This window comes from Castanea sativa, chromosome 4 (genome assembly GCF_040712315.1).
Source record: "Castanea sativa cultivar Marrone di Chiusa Pesio chromosome 4, ASM4071231v1".
Lineage (NCBI taxonomy): Eukaryota > Viridiplantae > Streptophyta > Magnoliopsida > Fagales > Fagaceae > Castanea > Castanea sativa.
Genome location: NC_134016.1, coordinates 21,128,805 through 21,155,675, shown reverse-complemented (window position 1 = coordinate 21,155,675; position 26,871 = coordinate 21,128,805). Strand labels below are relative to the sequence as shown.

General features: G+C 37.6%; 1 long non-coding RNA gene across 1 annotated transcript; it reads right to left on the bottom strand.

The window, feature by feature from the left end:
• Positions 1–16,550: 16,550 nt before the first annotated feature.
• On the bottom strand, positions 16,551–18,387 carry LOC142630664 (uncharacterized). Its single transcript, XR_012843394.1, has 3 exons — positions 18,176–18,387; positions 18,023–18,094; positions 16,551–16,893 (listed from the first exon to the last, which is right to left on the bottom strand). It is a non-coding gene; the product is annotated as an uncharacterized LOC142630664 (long non-coding RNA).
• Positions 18,388–26,871: the final 8,484 nt, after the last annotated feature.

Genomic DNA, 26,871 nt, shown 5'->3' with positions numbered 1-26,871 from the left:
GACATCTCCTTGGCCTTTCTCAGTTTGGGGCATAGATGTGATTGGAAGGATAGCCCCTATGTGGCTCGGTTCATAGAAAATAACATTGTTTGTCGATACAAGGTACCACAAGAGATCATCTCAGATAATGGCTCCTAATTAGAGGGTGAGGTTCGAAGGATCATAGAATTATACCGCATTGAGCATCATAAGTCTTCATCCTACTGACCACAGATTAATGGGGCCATAGAAGTAGCCAATAAGAACATCAAGAATATCCTAGCAAAGATGGTAGTGACATACAAGGATTGGGCTGAGAAACTTTCATTTGCCTTGTGGGGTTACAAAACTTCTATTCAAGCATCGACTACAGCAATACCTTACTGTTTGGTCTACAGAAGCGAGGCGATCCTTCCCATTGAGGTAGAGATACAATCATTGAGAGTGCTAGTGGAAACAAAGGTCTTGGAAGAAAATTGGATGAAAGAAAGATATGAGCAATTGGATTTGATAGATGAGAAGAGAACTAGGGCGCAATATCATGCACAAGGGTACCAAAAGAGGATTGCTAGAGCATTTAACAAAAAAGTGAAACCTAAAAACCTTAAAGAAGGGGACTTGGTCCTAAAAGTGCTTAGAGATAAAACTTTTGATCCAAGAGGGTAGATGAAGCCAAGATGGTCTAGACCTTTTATTATCAAGAAAATCATGTTAAGAGGTGCTACAAGAATTACAGATTTGGATGGGGGAGAGATGCTTTGCCCAATCAATATGGATAGGCTCCAAAGATACAACATTTGAAAAAAAAAAAAAAAAAAAAAAAGGCCTGCTAGGTTGAAAACCTCAAAGGGCAGCCTAGGCAAAAATTAAGGCAAAAGAACCCCACTAGATTAAAAACTCAAAAGGGCGGTCTAGGCAAAAGATAGGAGAAAAGACCATGGGCGTGGCGAAAATTCCTATAAAGACATCATGGGAATGGCATAGAAAAATGAAAAGAAAAAGAAAAAAAGAAAAATAATGACAATAAGTAAATATAATAAAGGGATGATTCTCTTATTGCTCAAATTAAAAGATAATAAATTGTTTCCATAGGGGATTTGGACATTCTTATCCTCTTATTAAATTCAAAAATAAAAGACATGAGAATCATAAAGTGCAAAAAAAGTAAAATTTGGGGCCTATCAAGATGTTCAGTTAGCCTTCTTTCATTTGTTGGATTTCTTATAAGCTTTCTCATCTATATGGACTCACTTAATGTCAGCCTCTAGCCATTTCTTGTACCCTGAAGCGGGATGAAAGAATTGAGGAAAGAAAATGCCTTTGGTCACCATCCTTCGCGACCAAGTCTCACAGATTCTGCCCAAAATCCTCTTAGTAAATTCCAACCTATGGAAGGAACCATCATCACTAAGAGCTCCTTGACGGTCACCAAATTGCCTTGTGTATGACATGTAGAATAGTAGGAGCAACGGGAAAGCCCGACCAAAGGAACATAGTTATCCTTGAAGCTACGGTTGACCATGCTTGAAATACACCACCAATCTACCAGCCATTGAATATCTGAAACTTTGATGCACTTCATGAATTCAATGAACTCATCATGGCTCATCTCAACGCACTTGGGCTTGCGGTCACAATAATGCTTGGGGAAATATTGACTAGGAGGAATCGTAAGAGGATGAAGCAATCGAAGCCTCTTATATAGCCATATCTGAAAAAGAAAAGAGAGAAAAAGAGAGCACGAGTGGAAAAAGGAGAGATACAAGACAAAAAATATGAATTCAAAGACAATATAAGGAACCTCGATGGGTTGAAAACCAAAAGGAAATCTATGCAAAAATTAGAGGAATCTCTCTAGGTTGAGAATCTAGGCAAAAATTAGGGATTATTCTTGAAGAAGGAGAGGGCTCCCCACAAAGAAGTTTGCTTCCTTCATATGAACCGCATCCAAGCCATTAAGAGTTTCAGCCAAGATCATAACCATAAGGTTTCCTCTCCTTAGATCGCTAACCACACAGCACATCCTTCGATCTATGCAAATTGTCTCATGCACGAAGAAATATCTCGCAAGAAGACACAAACAAAAAGCATTGAGACAATAAGAATGTGACCTACCGACCACAAGAACAGTCAACCGAGAGAAATATGCAAAAACTGAGCAGATATTCAACCTGTTAAACATGCACCAGTGCTGCGCCGTGTCAAGAAAAACCCCCAAAAGTGCTTGGACTAGGGCGATAAGATCCTCGCCAATAGTAGGAAGAATGAGAGTGTTAACCTCAGGTTCACCCATAATCGCGTTGAACTCTTCTATAGTGGGGCATATTTCTACGCCATTGAAGTGAAAAACATGCCGAGTAGGAATCTAGACGTTGGCAGCAGCACAAAGAAGAGGTTCATCTACCTTGATTTGGTGATATAGGCAGATGCAAGAGAGACCGAATGGAATAGGGGCCTTTTTGAAACTAGGGCCAAGCTTCTTGATCCATGTTGAAACTTCTAAAGGAGAGAATTCTTCCATTGGAAAGTCTTAAAGAATGTTTTCTGAGCTTAGAATACGTTTAGTGAGGGTTTGGAGGCCTCCAACTGCGATTTTATACTTAAATAGGGTGGCTAGGGTTTTTTCTGGCTCGTGGCATGCGTACGCAGGGTCAAGTCTATGTATGCATGGTCAAAACCTGCGCACGCAAGCGTGTGTATGTGCATGCATGAAGGAAGGCAGACCTGAATTGCTTTTCCTATTTGGCGTGTGATTCCTCCACCAAGACTCCTCCCATGATTTCTATAGCATAAGGGACTACTCAAAACACACTCAAGTTCAGATTTTCAAGCATCAACGACCAAGGAATATTAAATTGCATGAAAACAAAACGTTTATCCTTATGAGTTGTAAATTAAGTATATATCCTAAATAAAAGCAAAAATGTAAAAGATGTTCTTAAATACAACCCAATGTCTCAAATTAAAGCTAAAGTGCAAAAACACATGCTAATAAAAGAGAGAAATAAAAACTAGAAATATGTTATATGTTTGTGTCTATCTGTCTATCTGCAGGATCATTGGTGGCACCTCTTACTTGGCTGGTAGCTAGGAGTGGCCTCTAGATCACCACCACCACCACCACCACCACCACCACCATCATCATCATCATCACCCAGGTGGGCAAACCCTCCAAGACGATAGATCTACTAGAGTACTCGATCATCTCCAGCTTGAGGTTCCCTGTTGTGGGTGCAATGCGCAATTTGGGTAGTACGCCTTGGCTGAATGGACCGGGGCTAAGACAAGGAGTTGCCACCTAGTTTTATGGTCTAGGAACCATGAATATAGCCCCTTTATGTGGAAGGACCGATCTTACTCCTAGAGTATGGGTTTGGAGTTTGGGTATAATTTTAGGAAGGTGTTAGGCACCCAAAATCACCCAACCTGTGAGTCGACTTCCATTCATTGTGTCCTATGTTTTAATCTCAATAAAGGAATGTTCAATATTGTATTACATACTCACACACACACACACACCAACATCCATCTAACAATCAACATGGCATCAAACGTCCTAAAACCTAACACATCTATCATACATATCAACCATTACATTGCCTAAAATTTTCCTATCAAAAGCATCTCATCTCATATGGCATTATATCATGGTCAAGGTAGAACATAGGCATGGTAGGAAGCAAGCATACATCATATCCAAGGCAACACACAAATCATGAAATAATCAAACAAACATGTTATTGCATCTCACTATTGAGGGAAAAAGACAAACAAACAAACCTCATCCATGTTCATCATCCACACAAGATCATATTCAAATCAATGCATGTTCATGTGAATGCTTGTCTTACCTCACTTACCTCACTGCATCTTAGCACCTATGCATCCATGGATGGACATGTGAATGGATGATCATGGCATCAAAGCAAGAAATAAAAGAAACCCAAATCTAGCATGTTAAATGCCAATAGGTGGTTAAACAGAGGAACATATACTCAAAAACATGTGAGAAGATCAAAGCAGAGTCATATTATATAAAAGAAAGGAAGAAACAGAACTAGAAAACTAGAATTGGGGTTTCTAGGCACGAGTATGTGTGCTCATATGTAGGCTTGCGTACGCAGGCCAGTTGTATGCGTATACACACTTTGAGCCTGCGTACACATAGAAGAAGCATGTGCACACAGACACACCCTAAAGAACACTAACCCAGAAAACAAGAACACAAGAATAGAGCAGAACCTTAAAACTTCAAAACTAACAACCTAGCATGCTTCTAGATAGAAAACTACTAAACCCTAGGCTTTCTAAACATGTTAAAACATAAATTAAACAAGAAAACAAAAGGCAAATAGAATTAAAACTAAGAAATGAAAGAAAAAGATTAGAATTCAATATCTCAAATAAGAAGCTTTTCAAGCTTGATTTTGACCGTTCCCCTCAGTCAATCTATTCACAATCAAATACAAAAGTGATTAGTAATCTTAAACTCGAAATATCAAGACCAAAATGTCCCAATCAAATAAAATTGACTTGAGGATGTTTTGTGAAAAACTTTGTCTTTGATCATTATTGTAGACACTATATTTTGTTCGCCCTTGATTTGAGTGCTAGACCTCGAAAATTCCAAAAATATTTTCTTTTCTCCATGGGGCTGCGGAAATGTCTAGGTTGATATGGCTCAACTTGTTTGGGTATCGGAGCACTCAAAGTGCCATTTTAGGTCAAATTGACCAAAATGCTCCTAGTCAACCCTAGGTTGATTAAAAGTCAAATTCGGTCAACATCATCCCAAAATAAAAATTTTCATGTTTGTACATCAAACCTGAGCGACTTGGTGATTTTCGTCAACTTTGACGAAATTTGACCAAGTTTAACTTGGTGTTAACTCTTAAGACACCAAAAACCTTAATTTTGATCCAAAGGTCAGAATGGGTTGGGACTAGCGCCATTGCAAATATTATCAAATTCTCTTTCCAACAACTATTCATGGGTCAAAATCAGAGTTAAAACGGTTGAGAGATCCAGAAAACCATGTAAAGCGCGTTAGCACAGTTCCCAAGAGCATAACTTTTGATTTGACCACTGGATTTTTAGTTTCTTTAGTGTTTTGGAAACTAGACATCTAGAGCTTTCCAGGGATACTGTAATCTACTCAATCTAAGTTTGGGAAGTCCTTCAAATATGCATCAAAAGCTGGACTGAGAAAAGGCCAAAACTACTGATGTTAGCAGGGTGGCTGGCAGCCCTACAAGGTGTGCCAGACGCCGAAGGGTCATTTTTCAGTATAAATGTCCCCAAAGTTGTCATTTTGCACACAACAAAGTTTTTGGCAGTTTTTCTGGGTAGACTCTCTATCTCTCTCTCTCTCTCTCTCTCTCTCTCTCTCTAATTTCTCTCCAAAACACATCCAAACACCTTCAAACACCTTAGATTCTCCTCTTTTCTCTACAATCATCAAGGTAGTGTTCTTGCACCCGATCTTCCTCTCCTTGGTTCCATACCTTGGATTTGAGGTTTAAGGGTGTGGATGTAGCTTTCTATCTACAATCCACACACTTTTCTTTTTATAGCTTTTCTTAGCTTTATCTTGCTTATAATATGCTTTTATTGCTTTTCTTAACATGTTCATGCTTCCTAGCATGTCTTTATAGCTTTCCTAGAATGTTTTCTTGCTTATGTTATGATTTATCACTTTGATGTTGTTGGCCTTGCCTTCTTGGGCTAGGATATGTATAAATTTAATGTTTGTTCTTAAATCCACATGTTCTTAGGCTCCTTGCCATTTTTTCTTAGATCTACATGTTTATGTTTTATCTATGTGCCTATGCTTATATCTATGTGTTTATGTGCTTCGTTCCATGCTTGTGTGCTTAGATCTACATGTTAGTTGCTATGCCATGTGCTTCTAAAGCCCTTCTATCTCTTGATGTGTCTCTTTCTTGTGTTTTGGCCCACATTGGTGGGGTGTAGATCTAGATCTTGTGGTCTAGGCTTACATCCATACACCTAGGCCTATATTAAAGGGTTTGGATAATTTTCTTTGCATGTCCATGTTTTCTTGCTTTCTTTTATGCTAGATGGCTATGTTAGCCTCCCTAGATTCAGGCTTTGCCATGCTTTGTGCCCAACATGGGCTTGTGCTTGTGTGGTCGCATCCATCCCTCCTAGGGATTGATTGGGTGTAACCACTTGCGAGATACACTCTCATGGTGTGCTTGATACACACCTTTTTCCGCTCCGTGCAATGTTGATACGCTTGTCGTGCTTGCTTTGTGCCACCCGTTAGGCTTTCCTTACTTCTACGCATTCTTTTTGCACGCTTGCTTACATGTTCATGCATGAGTCGTGTGTCGTCCATACTCCAATCCAATGGAACTATGGACATTCGATCCAAACCTACATTTGTCCTCCTAGGACACCCCCTTTTGTTTGATAACATGTTTGTTTGCCCTTGTTTGGCATCTTTTCCTAACTTGTCTTTAGCATGCTTTTCCTTCCATTTGTTTCTTTGCTTGTCTGCTGGCTTGTTTCTTTTGTCTTTTCATGTACATGCATGGAACATGGACTCTTAGAGCAAGGGTACAACCTTCTAGGCGCAAGCAAAAAGGTTAAGAAATCAAGCAAGAAGAGGCAAGCCCACCAAGGGGAAATGTTTAGTAGATTAGGGGGCCTAGCCCCTCCAGAGCGGTTCTCTTTCCCCCTCTCTGAGCCTCTTCCCTAAAGCATGTATTAGGGTCCCCCTCCATGTACCCCCTTTTATTTTCCTAATCCTTGCTTGGGCCGCGTTCCTTAGGTATGACAATGTCTATTTTACATTTCCTGTACCTTACTGGGCCATACCCTTGGAACGTTTGCAATGTCTGATTTACTTCTTGCTCTATGTGGTTGCATTATGCATGATGTATGTTTATCTATATCTACTTGTATATGGGTGATTGTGTACTTTGTATAATGGACTCTCATGGCTACGTGAGTGACCCTCTCTAGTCATGAGAGCTTTTGACCTTGTAATGTGGATATGTGCTCAAGGCGATTGTCATAGGTGCATATTCATGCTATATTGTGTGCACGATTATCACGGTGTGATTGTCTTGATCTATGTCGCCAAGTGACATTGGTTTCCCCGTGTATGTGACACGCATCAACATGCTTGATGCTTTGAAGGGCTTTGGCTCGTCACAGTATGAGCATGTCGATATGCATCGTATACACAAACGCGAAACCCTGCCGGTGCACCATAGCTCACCAAACGTGAAACTTTGTTGGATTTTTGCGGTGAAAATGGGGCATCCCCATTCCCGCATTCTCACGTTAAAAGCTTGGTGAGAATAGCGTTTTGTGTGCTATGATGCATCTGAGGCAAAACGCTGCCGAATTTCTGCCACGAAAATAAGGTGAAATGCTATCAGATTTTCGCCGTGAAAATCAAAAAATGATTCCAAACACACTTGGAAAGCATCAATCAAGACCACACCCATTCCAAAATCAAACCTTAAAGCTCAACACATTCAAAGCCCCATAAGCAAATGCCAATAGCTAGTTTTTAATTGCCAACGTCTCAAAATTATGATTTTACCAACACAAATGACTATCTTTGGATAAGCGTTATGCCCTTTTTCTTAACATAGGATAGGTAATAAAATCAAATAGAGTCTGGTGACCAATCACCCAATGATTGGTGGCAACTTCACTTACCCTTGGTAATTTCCAAAAAATTGACTTAGATTCCAGTCACACACCCGAGGTACGACATACCTCCATATCCATAACAACTCTTTGGCTGAGAGAGGTGGAAGGCATGCAAGCATCACCGCGATGGGTGGTCGAGTAGTCGTGAGGCATCAACAACTATTTCTAGTGCATCTTAGGTTTTCTCTTAGGATTTTCTGTGTTTTTTCGAAATATATCATGTAAGGCTTTATATAGTTGAAAGATGAGGGTTTGGGATGACTCTTAGACGATGTGGGATTCATTCCAAATCCCAGTCTTTAAGGCAGAAAACTTACCTTTCATAGATTTCTGGAACCCTAGTTGCGTACGCATGTCTGTACTTGCATATGCATGCATTAGGCCTGCGTATGCAGGTCCTTACCTGCGTACGTAGGCTAAGGGTTTCTTTGGCCTTTCTTTTCCAAAAGTAGATTTATTTGCTCAAAAAAATTTATATTTTCTATTTTAACATTTCTCAATTCAATTTGTAATCTGATCGGGCCCTAAACCAAACTTTGGCTTTAGAATTTCAGCATCATTGGGGAATGAAGGCTCGAGTCGTAAGGGGTACAAAATGCGGTTTCTATAGATGCCCATTTTTTTTAATTCATGAGCTCTGCTAATGGAATCAAAAGAATAAGAGAGAAAAAAAATTTTCCCGATGTACGACTCGGGCCTAATCCACGCATATGGCACAAAACACGCATACATGGGGTGAGGTTCAACTCTACAGAGTCGCATGGGATTCATATGTCCGAATTCCCACCTTTGTTGCTCAGGAAACAAGCAACGACAGGTTCATTATCCCAGAACCTGTTTTGCCAATTGCAAGAAAAAGGCAAGTGACTCACTATCTAAGAATCACTTAAAAAGAAAAACAAACAAGGACAACAACCGCAACCATCAACCAACAAACAAGGTGCTCTTAGGAGCTTAAAAGGATACATCTCTATCATGTCCATCTGGGGATCTTGCCTCAAATTTCGCTAGGTGGCTTGCACCTTAGGGTAATACTCATCTTCTCCATCTCTATCTCTACTTGTTCTGGTAAGGCTCTGGCCTCAAGTTGACCTTGGTCTCTGTCTCTATCTCTACCTCTTCTACTGTGCTTGCATGTTCAATTCTCTCGAGATATGTGCACAAGCTCTGTATTCTTTTTTGTCTAACTTGAATGGGGTTTATGCTTGCATATTCAATTCCTAAAGGGTATGTGCATGAATCCTGTATTCTAACTTGCTTGGCTAGTGCGCAGCCTGTGCTTGCATATTCAATTTCTATAGGATATGTGCATGAGTGGCCTTGGTGTTTCGACTCACAAGGGAGTCTTTGGTGAAAGATCCGCTGAGGATGATGAAAGACTCACCGAGGAGTATGATTTGCTGAAAAGTGTTGGCGACTCACGAGGGAGTTTTCATGGTATGTAGTTCACTAGGGACGATAACTTGCTGAGAAGTTTGGTGGTGATTGTGACCCACAAGGAAGTCTTTGATAATGTATGACCCACTGGGGAAATTTCTTCTTCTCATTCATGGCTCATTGGGGGACTTGTGTTGATTCCACCCATGTGGGGGTTTTATCAACTCCTTGGGAAATATTTTCTTCACAATTCATGAGGGGGTTGCCTTTGTGTCTTGGATCTGTGTGGGAGCCCTTCCATGATACTGTAGGATTAAACATGGTTTGTATCTCATACAACACATACGCAACGGAAATTTAACGGATCTACTTCATTCACAATCGATAACATGCATTATGTAAGTTTCAGAATTCAAGAACAAGAGAGCGTACCTTAGAGTGATGAAATTCAAAACCAAATATTAGAAGTACTCGGGAACACTTTCAATCTTCACTCCAATTCCACTAACGCTCAAGATGTGTGGTCTCTCAATCAGTTTCAAATGGAGAATGTTAGAGTGTCTCACTCTCACATATGTCTCATACAAAAAAAATTCCTACAAAAAATTCTATATATTTCTCCCTTTGTATCTAACTAATTATCTAATTGGGCTGGCCTTTTGGGCCTTTCCAATTGGGCTTGAGTGTGTGACTTGGAATGGGACCAAAAGGAACCAATAAGACACTAGCTCCAATGGTCCTTGGGCTTTTCTGTCAACTCTTAACAAGTCCAAAATTACCATTAATTATATTTAATACCACTATATAAATATAATTGCACTCTAGGCCTTATCTATAAATTATATCCCAAGACTTTATTGTACATGCAACCCCTTCATAAGATATTCATAGTAACACGAAGACATGTATGTAGACTATCACTTTGTAAATTACTACATCTTATCCTTGAGTACCCGGTTTAATCCTTTAAAGTTATTCATTATATATTTATGAAATCTAATTCCATAAATATATACTTTAGTAACTTCTTACCAAAGTGGTTAAGCCTAATTATCTAAATAGCTGAACCCATTAAACTTATCTCAAGGGAATATTTTATATCTCCGTTAAGAGACTATAAATTCCATCTTGAGAATCCATGTTTCATCAACACTAAATGTGGCTGCCCAACATACTAAGGTTTTGACCATTACCTTAGATCTCACTCCTGATATATCAAAGCAACCTACATTTCATAATCAAGTCCATTATCCTCTCAAGATTAAGAGTTCATGCAAATAGAAGTCGTGAGATTTATTATTCAATCGACAGTCGTTAGGAGAATAATAAATCTCACAGCGGTCCAGTTCAATATGTTTTAACTCTTAAAACATATCAACATACCAACTAGAAATCTCCATTTCAATGATCAAGACAAATCATCTTAGTTGATATGTTATAGTCTTCGTAGATGAAATGCCCAATTTCATCATTGACTACAAACTATAAATTTTGAATTTACAAAGAACTTGTGACTTATATCTTCTGTGACGAAATCACATAAATCACATACAATGCATCTCATGGACTATATGATAATGTCCCAATATTCATGTTACAATTATTTTAGATAATAATAAAACAACTTTATTAAACACAACATTAAGTCATACATAACGCCATACATAGTATCATACAATAGGATTTAAGGGCACTAATCCTAACAGATACTGTACTTTATTGGGGGTTTGGTTGATGATCTGAACTCATGAAGGAGTTTTCTTGGTGACTTATGATCCGCTAAGGGATACATCCTATTCTAGACGGATCTTTTCCTTTCCCATTGGGGTACATCTTTCGTTGGCATGGGCCATAAAATCTTTGAATAAAACCACGACGGGCCATGCGTGTTGCAAACATAGAACAACCCAAGAGGGTGCATGCTATCTTTCATTGATCTTGATCATACACCCAAGCAGATTCAATTGACTGATTTTTCTTTTATACTGTGGCCAGGCCAAGGTGGCTACCTACGTACCTCTATTGGGAAAGATTAGGTCATCACGTAGTTCAACTGACATTTTGGATTGCCTTAATTTTTTCCTAGACCGCCCTTTCAGGTTTTCAATCTAACAGGCTCTCTCACGCTCTTTCTTTTGCTCTCTTTTTGCATAGACCACCTTTTCGAGATTTCAATCTACCTTTTCATTTTTTTTTTTTTTTTTTGTTTACATAGGAATGTAGAAAAAGAGGTTGCACTTGGAGGCTTCCTCATGCAAAGTACTGTATGACAACATTAGAATTAGTGGGCATATTGAAGTCATTCCCATCCATGTCGGCTAGAATCAAGGCTCCTTCGAAGAAGGCCTTCTTCACCACATATAGGCCCTTGTAGGTTAGGGCAAACTTTCCTCTATGATCAGGCATAGGTTGGTTGCGCTTTTTCAAGATTAGGTCGCCTTCTTTAAAGACTCTGGGTCTAACTTTCTTGTTGAATGCTCGTTCAACTCGGTGTTGGTACAACTATCCATAGCACATTGCAGTCATGCGCTTCTCATCTATCGAGTTCAGTTGTTCATATTGGGAATGGGCCCATTCAATTTCTGATAGCTTTGTCTACAATAGGATTCTAAGAGATAGGATCTTTACCTCTGTGGGGAGGACGGCTTCCATGCTATAGACCAAGGAATACGGGGTTGCACCCGTGGAAGTACGAACATAAGTACGATAGGTGCACAAGGCAAATGGCAAGAATACATGCCAATCCTTATAGGTGTCTGTCATCTTCACCAAGATCTTCTTTATTTGTTTGTTGGTGGCTTCTACTACACCATTCATCTAAGGACAGTAAGGAACCGAATTCTGGTGTTCGATCTTGAATTGTTAGCAAAGTTGCTCCATCATTTTCCTATTCAAATTCTTTTCATTATCTATAATGAGCTCTCTTGGTACGCCGTAGTGGCAAATGATGTTCTGTTTCAAGAATTAGGCCACCACAGCTTGGGTGTCGCTTTTGTAGGAAGCAGCTTCCACCCACTTGGTGAAGTAATCGATAGCCACCAAGATATACTCATGCCTATTGGAGAATTTCAAAACACTGGTTTGATGACATCCATTCCCCAAGTTGAAAAAGGCCATGGCGCTGCTAGAGTGTGAAGGGGTTGAGGGGGAACATTCTTCCTATTCTGGTACACTTGGTAATGGTGGCACGTCCTCACATGCTTAATGCAATCGCTTTCTATGGTGAGCCAATAGTAATCAACTCTCATGATTTTTCAGGACAATAGGGTTCCACTAACATGGGCTCCAAGCAAGCCCTCACACATCTCTTCCATCAAATGGATAGCCTCAGAGGCATCTATGCATCAGTTGTGTGGAGGTTCCTTTTGTATAGGACTTCCCCACTCAATAAGAATTGGCACACCATGAGCCTAATAAATTTCATCTCATTGTTTACAGCTCAGGAAGAGTATTCACCGTTCTTGATATAAGCCTTGATATCAAGGTACCATGCCTTCTCGTCGATTTCAGCTTCGATGTTCGTGCATTCTTTGATGTTCATGTAGTACGTTGGCACGCTGCGAACCTCTATGTGCAATTGTCACATCTTATCTCCTTCTACGAACTTAACCATGCTAGCCAGGGTTGCTAAAGCATCTGCGAACTAGTTGTGTGCTTGGGGAAAATAAGCAAAGGTGATGTTTTGGAACTTTGGGATTAGGCGACTAACTCACTTCTGATACGAAATCAACATAGTGTCTCAGGCTTGCTACTTTCCCTCTATCTGGGAGATGATCAACAGGGAATCTCCAAAGACGTTTAGATCGTACGCGCCGAACTCTAAGGCAACTTGTAGGCCTATTATGCACACCTCTTACTCTGTGACGTTGTTGGTGCAATCAAAATTCAGCTTGATTGAAACAGGGATTCGTTGGCCCTTTGGGATACTAGAACTTCTCCCACTCCATTTCCAGTGCTATTGGCAGCTTTATCGAAATAAAGCTTCCAACACCATGGTTCTACATCGGTTGGTTCAGGCTCTATCACTAAAACATCCTCATTTGGGAAGAGGGACTCTGAGAAATCCAGACCATTCAACAGTTGGTCCGCTAGGTAATCAACTATGGCTTGGCCATTAATGGCCTTTCGCGTCACAAATATGATATTGAACTTGGATAGCAGCATCCGCCAACGGGAGGTCTTCCCTATGAGGGCAGGCTTTTCAAAGATGTACTTGATAGGGTTCATGTAGGAAATCAACTGTGTGGTGTAGTAAAGTATGTACTACCACACTTTTTGTGAGGCCCATGCTAAGGCGCAACACGTCTTCTCAATGGCTATATAATTGATCTCATAGCTGATGAACTTCTTACTCAGGTTGTAAATCACCTTCTCTTATTGATCGGGTTCATTTAGCTGGCCTAACATGCAACCTATGGATGCCTCTTGCACTGCTATACAAAGAATCAACGGATGTCTCGGCGTTGGGGGAACCAAAATAAGAGGGTTCAAAAGATACTGCTTAATCTCGTCAAAGGCCACTTGACATTCATCTATCCATTCTATTTTTATATCCTTCTTTAAGAGCTTGAACAAGGGGTTGCACGTGGCGGTTAATAGCACTATGAAGTGGGCTATGTAATTGATCCTTCTTAAGAAGTTTCAAACTTGTTTCTCGATTTTTGGCGTAGGCATGTCCCTAATGGCTTGGACTTTTGCGGGGTTCACTTCAATTCCTCTTGGCTGACTGTGAAGCCGAGCAATTTCCCTAAACTGGCTCCGAAGTTGCACTTGTTAGGGTTAAGCCTTAACCTGTACTTGACATGGCGCAAGAATAGCTTCCTTAAATCTATGAAATGATCTCTAGGAGTGTGAGACTTGGCGATCATATCGTCCATGTAGACTTTGATATCCTTGTGCATCATATCATGGAACAGGGTTACCATGGCTCACTGGTAGGTTGCCCCAGCATTCTTCAAGCCGAACGACATGACATCGTAGGCATAGTTCCCCAATGGGTGGTGAACGTTGTTTTGGCTTTGTCCTCTTTAGCCATCTTGATCTAATTATAACCCGAGAATTTGTCCATAAAGGAGAAGAACATGTTGGTCGCGGTGTTATCAATCAGGGTATCGATATGTGGCAAGGGGAAATTATACTTCGAGCTGACCCTATTCAAATCTTTATAATCGACACACATGCGTACCTTCCCATTTTTCTTTAGAATGGGAACAATGTTGGCAACCCAGTCAAAGTAGGCTATGGCAGTAAGAAAACTAGCTTTCAGCTGCCTATCCACTTCTTCTTTGATCTTTAGGATAATCTTTGACTTCATCTTTCGAAGGGCTTGCTACACTGGGGGGGGGGGGCATTCGGATTTAACTAAGATCACTTAATTTAGTGGGAGCAAAGCATATACTTAAATATCTTAGAAGAATGAGGGATTATATGCTTATCCATCAAAGTGAGGATTTGATGGTTACTGGTTGTACAAATGTTGACTTGTAGTTTGATTGTGATTCATGAAGTTTGACTACAAGATATGTGTTTACCCTAGACGGTGAAAGTACACATTAAGCTTAAGTATGATCTCATTAGAGAGATACTAGAGCGTGGGATGTAGTAGTAGAAAAGATAATTTATGCAATAAATCTGGCTGAAACTTCTTTCTAAGTCTTTCCTTAAAGTGAATATGATTTACTTTAAAGGGAAATAAGTGTCAGATATATGCAAAATTGTCTTTGAGGGCATGTGGGAGATTGTTAGGGTTTATTCCCTAAAATCCAATTTATTGGCATGTTATAAATAATTAAATTGTTTAATTATATGAGACTATTTGTAAATGAACTAATTGGACATTATTATAGTTCTTGAGATGCATTGTATGTGATTTATGTGATTTAGTTACAGAAAATATTAATCACAAGTTCCTTATAAACTTAAAATGTAGTTTGCATTCGGTGATGAAATTGGGCATTTCATCTGCAAAGACTATAACATATCAACTAAGATGGTTTGTCTTGATCATGGAAGTGGAGACTTCTAGTTGATGTGTCTTAAGTGTGTAAGACATATTGAATTGGACCGCTGTGAAATTAATTATTCAATTAACAACTGTCACCTGAATAATAAATCTCACGACTTCTAATTTCATAAACTCTCAATCCTAAGAGGATAGTGAACCCGATCATGAAATGTAGGTTAATTTGATATATCAGGAGTGGTATCTAATGTAATGGTCAAAACCTCAGTATGTTAGGTAACAACACGTAGTGTTGAGGGAACACATATTTTTAAGATGGAATCCATAATCTCTCTCTATAGAGACACGAAATATCCCCTTGAGATAAGTTTAATGGGAATTGGTTATTTAGGGCTGACTACTTTAGTAAGAAGTTCCTAAAGTTTACATTTATTGAAATGAGATTTCATAAATATGAATAACTAAAAGATTAAACCGAGGACTCAAGGAATAAAGTAGTTGTTTACAAAGTGACAGTTTATTATGACTTTGTTGACTATGGATATTTTACGGAGGGGTCCAATGATATTATATTAGAGTCTTGGGATATAATTTTTTAATAAGGCCTAGAGTGCAATTATATTTCCATAGTAGTACTTGTTATATAATTAATGGTAATTTTAGACTTGTCAAGAGTTTACAGATAATCCCGAGGTCTATTGGAGCTAGAGTCCTACTTGTTCCCTTTAGTCCTATCCCAAGGTACATACTAAAGCCCAATTGGCCTGGCCCAAAAGGCTAACTCAATTAGATAATCGGTTTTATTTAATAAGAGTTTTTAAATAAAGTAACAGCCCAAGTTATTAAAATATATGTATGATTAAAAGAAGAGAAAATAGTTTTTCTCTAAAGAAGTATCTTTTGAATAGATTTTTCTTTTGGAAAATCAACGTACTTAAGAATTGTTTGAGAGACTACTCATCTTGAGAACCATGCCGGGATGAAGATTAATTATTCAATTAGGTGATATTTGTTCCACATAACTTAAAATTGGTACCACCTTCAATGCATTTTGCTATTGTGTTTGTGTCTATGTGACTGACAATATGTAGTGCAACTCTAATCCTTGTTAAGAATACAATGCACTTTGACTCACTACAACAAATTAGACTTTTTTCAAGGGTCAAAACCCCTAAAAAAAGTACTAAAAAACCTTGAAAGAAGTTATTTTAAGAGTCCAACCGACCCTTGATAACCTTTGAAACATATACCGTCGAAAAAGAAATTTTGAGAGCCTTCGTGCCCCTCAAAACAAGTGCTCTAATCTTATTTTGAGGGTCAAGAGACCCTTAAATAACCTTTTACCAAGGTTTAAAAGATTTATACTTATAACCCTTGATAAATAAGGTTATTTAAGGGGTCTCTTGACCCTCAAAATAAGATTTTATTTTATTTATAAAAAAAAACCACAATCATGCACTATATATATATATATATATATATATACATTCATGAAGTTAGACATGGTAGCAAGTGGTGGCAAATTGATGCCAACCATAAACCTGGCAATTGATTAAGAAAGCTTAAAACAAGAAATTAAAGGACTGCACAAGAACCCAAATACACAAAGTGAAAAGTATCAATAATCCTGTATGATCAAACAATCATTAGGGGAGAGAAGCATCTATAAAATCCCCCCGAAAAATTTCAATATACCATAGCTTTAATAAACACACAGGTCTAGGCCTATCACTTATCAGTTTAGCAGAATCAAAAACTACACAAATCCCTCAATGATTCTTATAAAGGTATGAATCTAAGACGTTTTGTGGGCTGGTCTTGGATATGTATATCCTCCCCTTGTTTATGGCTATGCTAGCCTTGCTGTCCAGCCTAGGAGGAACCTGTAAAACAATCAATTGCTTGTGAGCCATATTGGAAAGAACTTGACAACATCACTATAAAACTCTTTAACTAATCAACTTTCCTTTATAATCATCAAAAACTATTCAAAATTTTTTTAAGTCAAATAATTACTATCATACTTAAGCTTGACTTATACTACGTAATTAGCTATGGTTGTGAAGCAATGGTTGTTATATATGGTTGTGAGTTAATTGGTTTAATTATCAAAACTATGTTTGCAATTACAAGAACAACCACACAACAATTTAGTTATTAAAGTAACAATGAAAACTATACTATAAATTCAAATGAAAAGTTCAGGGGTCCATGCGAAGGCATAGAAAATGGGTGTGGGTCTGACTTTTCTGGAAATCTGGGCCCTCATCATGAGCACTACTAAACTAGTGTCCATATTGAGTTATTTATCTTTCATTTACTATAATTAACTACCTTTCTGTCATTAGCCATATCAAAATAAATTAGGAGTAGATGTTTTCCATCAATCAATCTGAAACAGACCTCACACACCTGCATTTATCCGGGTGGTCTAGTTCAGCTCCTTCTAGCTTTCAATCTAGTTCTAGGTTCAGAATACAAGAACCAGCCTAATTTAAAGCTGGTGGTAAACCAAATATCTAGAATCAAGTTGCATCTCAACATGAATTTGAATGCAAATGTTCCACATGGCACACAATAAAAACCAATTAAAAAAAAAAACAAATGCCAAATAGAGATTAGAAAGTTTTTTTTGTTGATTATATTGGTGCCTGCACAAAGCAAATTTCAAACTGATTATAGAAGCTTTAAAGAAACATTCATACATAACTGTGGAATGTTATTAGATTTGTTGAAGTCTCAAAGGACGTCAAGAGGAATAATGGGGTGGCATTGTTGTGCAGTCCCTATCATATTTCATCACACACACACACACACACACACACACACACACACACACACACACACACTCAAACAACAGCATATTAATTTAAAAAAAAAATAAAACCACCAATTGGAATCTCCATTCACATCAAGGTAACTTCAGCTGTCTTGAACTTGAAAGTTTGAATTTCATTATTGTGCAAAATTGACTTGTACCAAATGCAATGCTAATCTGTGAAAAATATATACCTTGCATCTATTTGCCACATTTATGGCATCTGAGGGACGTGCATCCACACTTAGAATGTCATTTTTCCCAGGCTGTAGATAACAAATGCCTTGATGTAACATAAAACTGAATTGAACATAATCAAGACATACTAATTGTAAATTTCTAACCACCTTGCTAAAATATAGTTTGGCAAAGTAAAGTATTAATGACTCTTTTTGTAATTCTCACCATAGTAACCTGAAACCAAAGGGGAAAAGAAGAAAGAGAAAACTTTAAAATAATTGAATAGATGTATACCCCAGTTTTCATATAAAAAAGGACTTAATAAAACAGATGTGCAGTAATATTAAGCCAGAAATTGAGAGGCATACACCTAGTCATATTCACACCTTGGACCTCATAAGTTCTTTTTCGTTCAGCAAACTGACTGAAGTTTGCAATTTTTGTTCTATTATCAAGATCCAGTGTTACATCGTGGGAGCATATCAGCACTCCATCTTAACTACCAAGGATGTCTGTTTCTATGAAGTCTGCCCCCTCTTCAATAGCTCTCACCTAGTGTTGCGTTCAAGTTTTAAAGGTCTGAAGTGAATCATCAAATATACTGTTTTAGAGAGCCAAAGGTCTGAAGTTTTGAAACTGTCTTTGGAAGAGAGAGAGAGAGGTTGGCGTTAGCTAGCTGAAGGGATGAAGTTTTGAAACCGTGGAACACATGTAGAGCAAAAGGAGGGGATACAGAAGGGATTGGTGTTATAGAGTAAAGGCTATTAAGAATGGGTTTGGGCGTTATGGTGGACATCATTTTGATAGACCTCTGTTAGAATGTGGGGAAGGGGAAGGAACATGGTTTGTGTGAGAAATCTACCGTTAGAAGGTGGGGAAGGGGAAGGAACACGTTAAATTGAATGTTACATAGTATTTGCTAATTGAAGATATGTGCTGTTAACATATTGTTGTGCTGTGTTCCTAATCTTCTAAGCCCTGGTTTCATCAAGTTGTTGGCAAATTCCCACTAATGCTCGTCACCTAGAGGACCAGCAGCAATAATTGTATAAAACATATTTACACAATTGGTACCACCCATGTGGGATGCATATTCAAGGTAGGTGGACATAAGAAATTAGGTATAGTGCTTTGGACATAAGAAATTACTTGTTAAAGAAGGACCAAGTTATCAAGTTGAGGGGAGTGCTTTGGACGTGGCATGTTGGAGGCAGACAAGTATGGCAACTCCTGGTTATGCAGGATGTTATACGAATCAATTATGGCATCATAAACCACAAAAGTAAGAAAAAGATCTCTAAAACCCAACACAACAACAAACTCATCTCCAAAATCATGAAAAAACCAACATAATTCTTAGTAGAAGTCAATTTTGTTCAACAACCTAAACTCCCTTTTTTTTGGCAAAGAGAAGGTCAAAACTGTAACATAAAAAGCTAATGCAGAATGATCACTCAGCAAACATTCATTATGAGCTAACAATTCTAATATGAATCAATGATGGCATCATGAACCACAAAAAAAAGAAAAAAAAAATCTGTAAAACCTAAAACAAATACAAAACCATCTCCAAAACCTTGGAAAATCCAACATACTCCATAGTAGAAGTCAATTTTGTTCAACAACCTAAATTCCCATTTTTTTGGCAAAGAGAAAGTCAAAACAGTAACATTAAAGACTAATGCAGAGTAATAACTCAACAAGCATTCATTCTGAGTAATTAAAGTTAAGATTCTATTATTGAATCAATGATGGCATCATGAACCACAAAAAATTAAAATAATAATAATAATAATAATAATTTTTTTTTAATTCTGTAAAACCCAAAAAAAAAACAAACCCATCTCCAAAAATCATGAAAAAAACCAACATACCCCTTAGTAGAAGTCAATTTTGTTCAACAACCCAAACTCCCATTTTTTGGCAAAGAGAAGGCCATAACAGCAACATTAAAAATTAATGCAGATTAACAACTCAGCAAGCATTCATCATGAGTAATTAAGCTAACAATTCTAATACGAATCAATGATGGCATCACAAACTGCAAAAGAAAGAAAGAAAAAATCTGCAAAACCCAAAAAAAAAACAAACCCATCTTCAAAAATCATGAAAAAAAAACCAACATATTCCTTATTAGAATTCAATTTTATTAAACAAACTAAACTCCCATCTTTAATTACACAATAAATGAAGTCAGAAAAAAGTGAATTGCACTCTGATTTATATAAGATCATATAATACAAACAAAGAAGTTAACAAGTTCAAAGATCCGAACTCTCAATATAAATTGCCCAATATATCATTTTAGCATTTTACAAATCCAATTCCACCAAAAGGGTATCGAAATGAAAAAAAAAATTACCTGAATTAGACACAGATTGAAAAACTCAGATTTGGCGTCCGATCGAGCTGAGAGCTGAGAAGAAGGTAACAATGGAAGACCTATAGAATTAGACAAATTGGAATAAAAAAAAACAAAAACAAAAACAAAAACAAAACTAGAGGGCAAGAAACTAACAAATCAGCTCAGAAACAAAAACCCTAGTACTGAAAAACTAAATTTATACTTGTCATATACAGCAATTAAAAATCCACCCATAACCCATCAAAAAAAAAAAAAAATCCGCCCATAGAAAACAGAACAAGAAAAAGATTAGAGAGAGAGCGCAAATAGTAGCTGGATTTGTGAGACGACGCAAAGAAAGAAAGAAAGAAAGAAATGAATCAGTGACAGTAGCAATGCAAGGCAATAATGAGTCCCCCTTATTTGAAATGATGATCTAACTTTTTTGCCCAATTTCTTGAACTTCTCTTTTTTAATATATATTATTTATGCAAGTTATTTTCCTCGAGGGAATTATGTGACATCATTGCTTTTTGGTATAGAAGCATTCTGATATAATGAACTCTCAACAAAGATTTATGATGAAACACTTCAATTACATTATTTTTAGTTCCAGGTCAGATATGCACCCTGCAATAATCTTTTCTAAGAAATGAATTTTTCACTAGAAAAAAATCTGTGTTGGTTTATTCATAATTCAGGATTGACTTTGTCTAAGGTCTAAAACATTTCAATATGTTTGCTTTTTGGTCGATGCAGGTGTTTAGATCTTATGGTCGGGCACTTCCGGCAATTATTGCATCCTGTTTGCTAGCTTCGAGCCCAAAAGCTTTTCTTATGGCATTGGCACTCGCAAGAAACTATATGTTAGGGGGACTTGGTGACGGTGACGGTGGTGTGTGATGGGTGTTGATTTAGGTGCTTTGATACTTTGATAATGGCGACTGGGTTTTCAGTTTGGCTTAGGGAGTTGGGTTTTCTTGTGGGTATGAAATTTTTTGGTGGGTCAATGATAAGTGCTAGCAAGGTTTTCAAAGCCAACAAAGTGGATTTGGTTGTTTTCTTACTATATAGAAATTGGACCCAATTTAGGCTTAGACATAGAACCAAGTTGATGCAAAAGTTGTAGGTGCAAAGTTTTTTTTTTTTTTTTTGAGAAACAGCTACAAGTGAAAACTGTTTAGTAAACAAAACAATCTGGCATCACCTCAATACCTCGTATGTTCATTCACTCACCTGAGACTCTCTCTGACCTCAAAAAACCCAATTCTCAAACATGCACCAAAAAAAACATCCCTTTAATCGATCTTTCCCACTTCAACTCCCCCACTAAACGACACCAACTTGTGGAACAAATCAGAGATGCCACTGCCACATGGGGCTTCTTCCAAGTTATCAATCATGGGATTCCCAAATCAGTCCTAGACGAAACCATAAACGCAATCAAAGCTTTCCATGACCAACCCCATGAGGTCAAGTCCAAACCCTATAACACATTTCACTTGTTCAGTTGTATTGTATCTTTCCATACTAATCATATGCAGAGTTTTCAGCAAATTGGAAGAGAAATGTAGCCAATAGTATTTCAACTAATGGAATCAAAGGTTTCAATACAATCTAAAATATCACAATGATAGCTATAGTAAACAAAACAAGCTCAACCATCACCAGACTGCAAAATCAAACGCATTAATTTAGCCAAAAAGTAATGCCAAAACACCAAGTACCAATTAGTGCAAATTCAAAGGATCCAAAATTAGACAGAAGCAATAAATTTCCATTAGTGCAAATGACTACACTACTACATTGAAAGCTTAAACTACAGCTTTAAACAGAGATAAAAGATAAACAATCTAAACCTAACAACCAAGCAAAAGCCATAACATGGAAGAAGAAGAAAAAAAAACCCCTGAAACACAGATCTGCCCAAATTTCTTTATCTACACAAGACCCTTCTATCTAAGCACGCTCACCCCTGATCCTCTTAGCGAGCTGAATATCCTTAGGCACCATCACACACAATTTTTTTTTTTTTTTTTTTTTTTTTTTTTTTTTTTTTTGTGGTCATGGCATTCATGAATTACCAAAAACTCAACAAATATGAAATTTGAAGGACAACCGGCACTAAGAATTGGATTACTTTGTAAACCTCAATTTCAAAACAAAATAACCTAGAATCTCTTTTTTGCCATTACATTTTCTCAACAATCAAACAAAAAAAGCAACACAACAGAGTTTCAATCACCTAAAACCTAAATTTTCACACAAAACTAACCCAGAACTACTCGTTGCCCCCTCACATTTTCTCACCAACCAAACAACGCCAACTCAACATAGATTCAAAACTAACACCTCAATTTCCACACTAAGTAACCTCTAATCGCTAAAATTTCTCACATTAACCAATAAAATCCACATATCTATGCCATAAATCAAAAATGCAAAATCAAACAGCTCCTAAGAATCTCTTTTTTGCCATTACATTTTCACAGCAACCAAACAAAAAGGAACTCAACAGAGCTTCAAACACTTAAATTTACACACGAACTATGCTATGAATCATTCACAAAAATTTTTAGTGAGAAATGAAACCCTAGATCAATCGCATTACAAGTAAAACACGGAGCTGAGACGAAACAGTGTGGGTAAACCAAAAAATCAAAAAAAATCAAAGACGAAATTAGGGTTTGTGATTCGTACCTAATCGGAGCTGAGAAACGGTGATCGTCGAGCAAAATCGATGGAGATGAACTCGGCAGAGAGATGAAGAGTCACAAAATGGAGATGAACTCGTACAAAATCGATGATCGTCAAGCTCTATGAGATCTCCATGATCGACGAGCTATGAGATCTCCATGCTCTGCGATTTCTATGCTCTGAGAGTGAAAGTAGTTAAGCTCTGAGAGTGAAAGTAGTTATAAGCTCTGTGTTTTATTGGTTAATTTGTGTTAAATTTATATAATACTGCTATAGTTTTAAATTTAGTTGTGGGCTTTTTGCAAGGGTTGAAAATTTTGTTGTGGGCTTTTTTCAAGGGCTGAAAAATTTGTAATATTTTACTAAGGGTTGTTGGCTGAAAAAACTGGTGAGTTTTTTTTTTTTCCCATTTATTTCATGGATACTTTAACTTATTTTGAGGGACCAAATAACATTTGAAATAAAGTTTAGTAATAAAGCTCTCTACATTTTTATTTATAGGTTGTATCGACAGATTTTAGTAAACCCTCGATAAAAAAGGGTTGAAATAACTACACTTTGTTGTAGTGACTCTGTGATGTTACCTGCCATCAACTGTCAACTTCCAACGGCCATTAAAAAAATAAAAGTCAAAACTATATATAAACATGGATGACATTTTCTTTTCTCATATTTTATAAATAGATTGAACCTTTATTTATTTGATAACCTTAAGACACAAGAACAAGTGAGAAGAGATCGAGCAAGCAAAGCAACAAACAATGCCTTCTCAAGAACAACCCAAACTCCCTATTATAGATTTCTCTCCTAACAAATTGAAACCAGGTACAAGTCACTGGGTATCCATATGCAACAATGTCCGGAAGGCTCTCGAAGATTAGATCGTTCATATATATATACACGTATGTATGTATTTTTTTTTCTAAGTGCTAATTAAGGTAAATGAAAATTGTGAAAGCTGGTCCAGTTCATATGTATAACAAAATTATGGTCTTGATTTTGTCCCATAAATTTTGGATTTAGACCCCTATCCTTTTGTAGTATTTTGAAATAGGTCATTCTATTCTTGCTTGTTACGTATTGATGTATTTGTTAAGTATCTTTTATTTTTTGAGAAAAAGTCCTAGTCTTATTGAAGAATTAAGGGAGGCTATTTAAATAAGCCTGAAGTACGGTTCCAACTTCTGGTGGTACATCGTTCATCTAGACAAATAAAAGAGGGGAGCAAATTGCTCTTCATGCTAATTAAAGAATGTGCTACGGAGTTGCAGTGCCTTCGTGCATGGGAAAAGCATACAAGGGTGGGAAACTAGACACTAGATACTGCACATAAGTAACCAGATGACCACACTGAGCTAGGCTGCTAGAGTCTTTTTGTAATGCCTTGATGAGGATCTCTAAATCGCCTTTTAAAATAACTTGGTCCACTCCAAGTTCTACTACAAACTCTAGAGCACGTCTTGCAGCTAGTGCTTCCACTTCAATGGCCGTGAAAGGTAGGGGTATTTGTTGTGTAAGAGAAGCCATAACTACTCCAACTTGGTTCCTGATGATCACTCCAATTCCAACTGTTCTTTCTCGAATAGTGCCACATCAAAATTAATCTTATACCATGATGTGTCAAAAGGATGCCAGGATGTTAAGGGTCTAATCGATGGTGAAGTTGCTGCCGAGTGGTTTGAGGTATATTCCAAGAGTCTCCCTTTAGCTTGCTGCAAAATCTGGCCGAGTGTACAAGAGTGCTTTCCCAACCTGAGATTGTTACGTCTATTCCATATTGCCCAATTCACCAAGAATAGAGTAGGGTCTCTATTATCAGCAAAGATACACCCAATTAAGTCGATGAAGTTCGAGCATTGTCTGAAGTTGTCATGGTTCCATAGTGGGATATGGTTCCATATTTCTTTGAATGTTGGGCAGAGATCAAGAGCGTGGATGAAATCTTCCTGGAAGGTTTTGTAGACTTCACATAAATCAACAGTAATAATCTGTCGACATACCAGGTTGGTTTTAGGAGGCAAAGAACTTTTACAAGCAAGCCATAGCAGATTTTTTACCTTTCTTGGGAAATTTAAATTCCAAATGGCATACCATAGGGGTTTCAAATGCTCTAAGGTTGAAGGACCAGGTTACTGGGCGAGAAATTCATCTTGTAAAAACTTGTATCCAGACTTGATAGAATATTCTCTAGCTGGGTTATATGGCCATGTCAGAATATCAGCTTGTGGAGTTCTGCACAATGGTATTTTTTTTAATCGCTGAAGCTTCAAAGTCCAGCAAACAATTTTCCAAAATATTCTCCCTCCAGCTCTGATTCTCTTGATTAATAAAAGTACTGACTTTTGCATAGGGGTCTATATGCAAATTTGGTGAGATAATTTTTGGCTTTTGTTTCACTGGAAGCCAATTATCATGCCAAATCAAAATTGAGTGAGTGGTGAGGTCAAGAAAGCAAGAGAGGAGACACAAAAAATGGTTATCCTAAAAGGCATGGTAAAAGTGGGAATTTACCACTTGATTTATTATAGATAACTTCTAAAATACTCACTCATTTGAATATATCCTCCTTGTGGACTTCACATTGCCCCTTGCTTGATATGGTTCTCTCTCTCTCTCTCTCTCTCTCACCCTAACTTTTACTTAAGCCACTCTTGCTTGTTTTTGACCTAATGAGTATTTAATTTCCATTTATTATTTGTTTCACTTTCCTTAGCCAGCCTTGCAATTTTTCAACCTAGTAATCTTTTTTTTTTTAGGCTCTAACTTTTGCCTAGACTTTCCTTGCAGCTTTTTAACCTAGTAGTCTTCTGTTAGATAAGACATTTAACTTAATTGACAAGCAATAAGTACTCCTTTACATATTCTCTAAAAATATTATTGATATAGAATTTTAATATATGAATTTTTGTTATGCCCTTTGATTTGACATGATGGGTTGAGGCAATGTGGCTACACCTTGAAAGTTTGCCTATGTACCCAAGAGGGATCGAGCCAAACATCTTAGAAAATAGTTTTTGCTAATGTTAGAGCATTAGCATCCGGTTTCTAACAAATATTCAATTTTATCATCTCAAAAGTTACTTTATCTATTATACCATATCATTTTACAATACACACAACATCTCATCTTTTATATTTCATATCAAAACCAACACTATTTATTCATTTATTCTTTTTTCTCTCTCTTCCTTTTTTGACTTTTTTTCTCTCTTCCTCTCCATCTCTCTCACTCTCTATTCTCTTCGTGAAACCCAGTAACATAGAACATCACAACTACAAATACATAGCACAAACACAGCCACATACCCAAACCAAAAAGAACCAAAATTTGAAGGAAAAAAAAAAAACTCAAAGAACCAAAAGAAATATTTTGCATAAACCCATCAATTTACCACCATCAAACACCCACCACCATCACCAAATTGCAAATACCCACCACCATCAAACACCCATCACCACCAATACCCACAACCAAAACACCCACCACTAAATACCCACCAACAAACACCCAAAAATAAAACAAATACCCACAAGATCAAATAAAGGGGTGAGGGTTTTAGTGATAGAGGAGAGAGAGGCGAGTTCGATTGCCGCCACCATCTTTGCTGCCACCAAGCTGTCACCTTCCTCCTCAAACTTGTCATTGGCTACCAGAGAGAGAGAGAGAGAGAGAGCGACGAGGAGAGTCTGAAAGAGAGAAGGGACGGGTGGCTTGGTTGTTGAGAGAAATAAAGAGAGAGAAGAAAAATAAGAAATAGGAAGAGAGAAAGAAGAGAGAGACAATAAAAAATAGTATTTATGTTTAGAACGTTGCGACAGTAC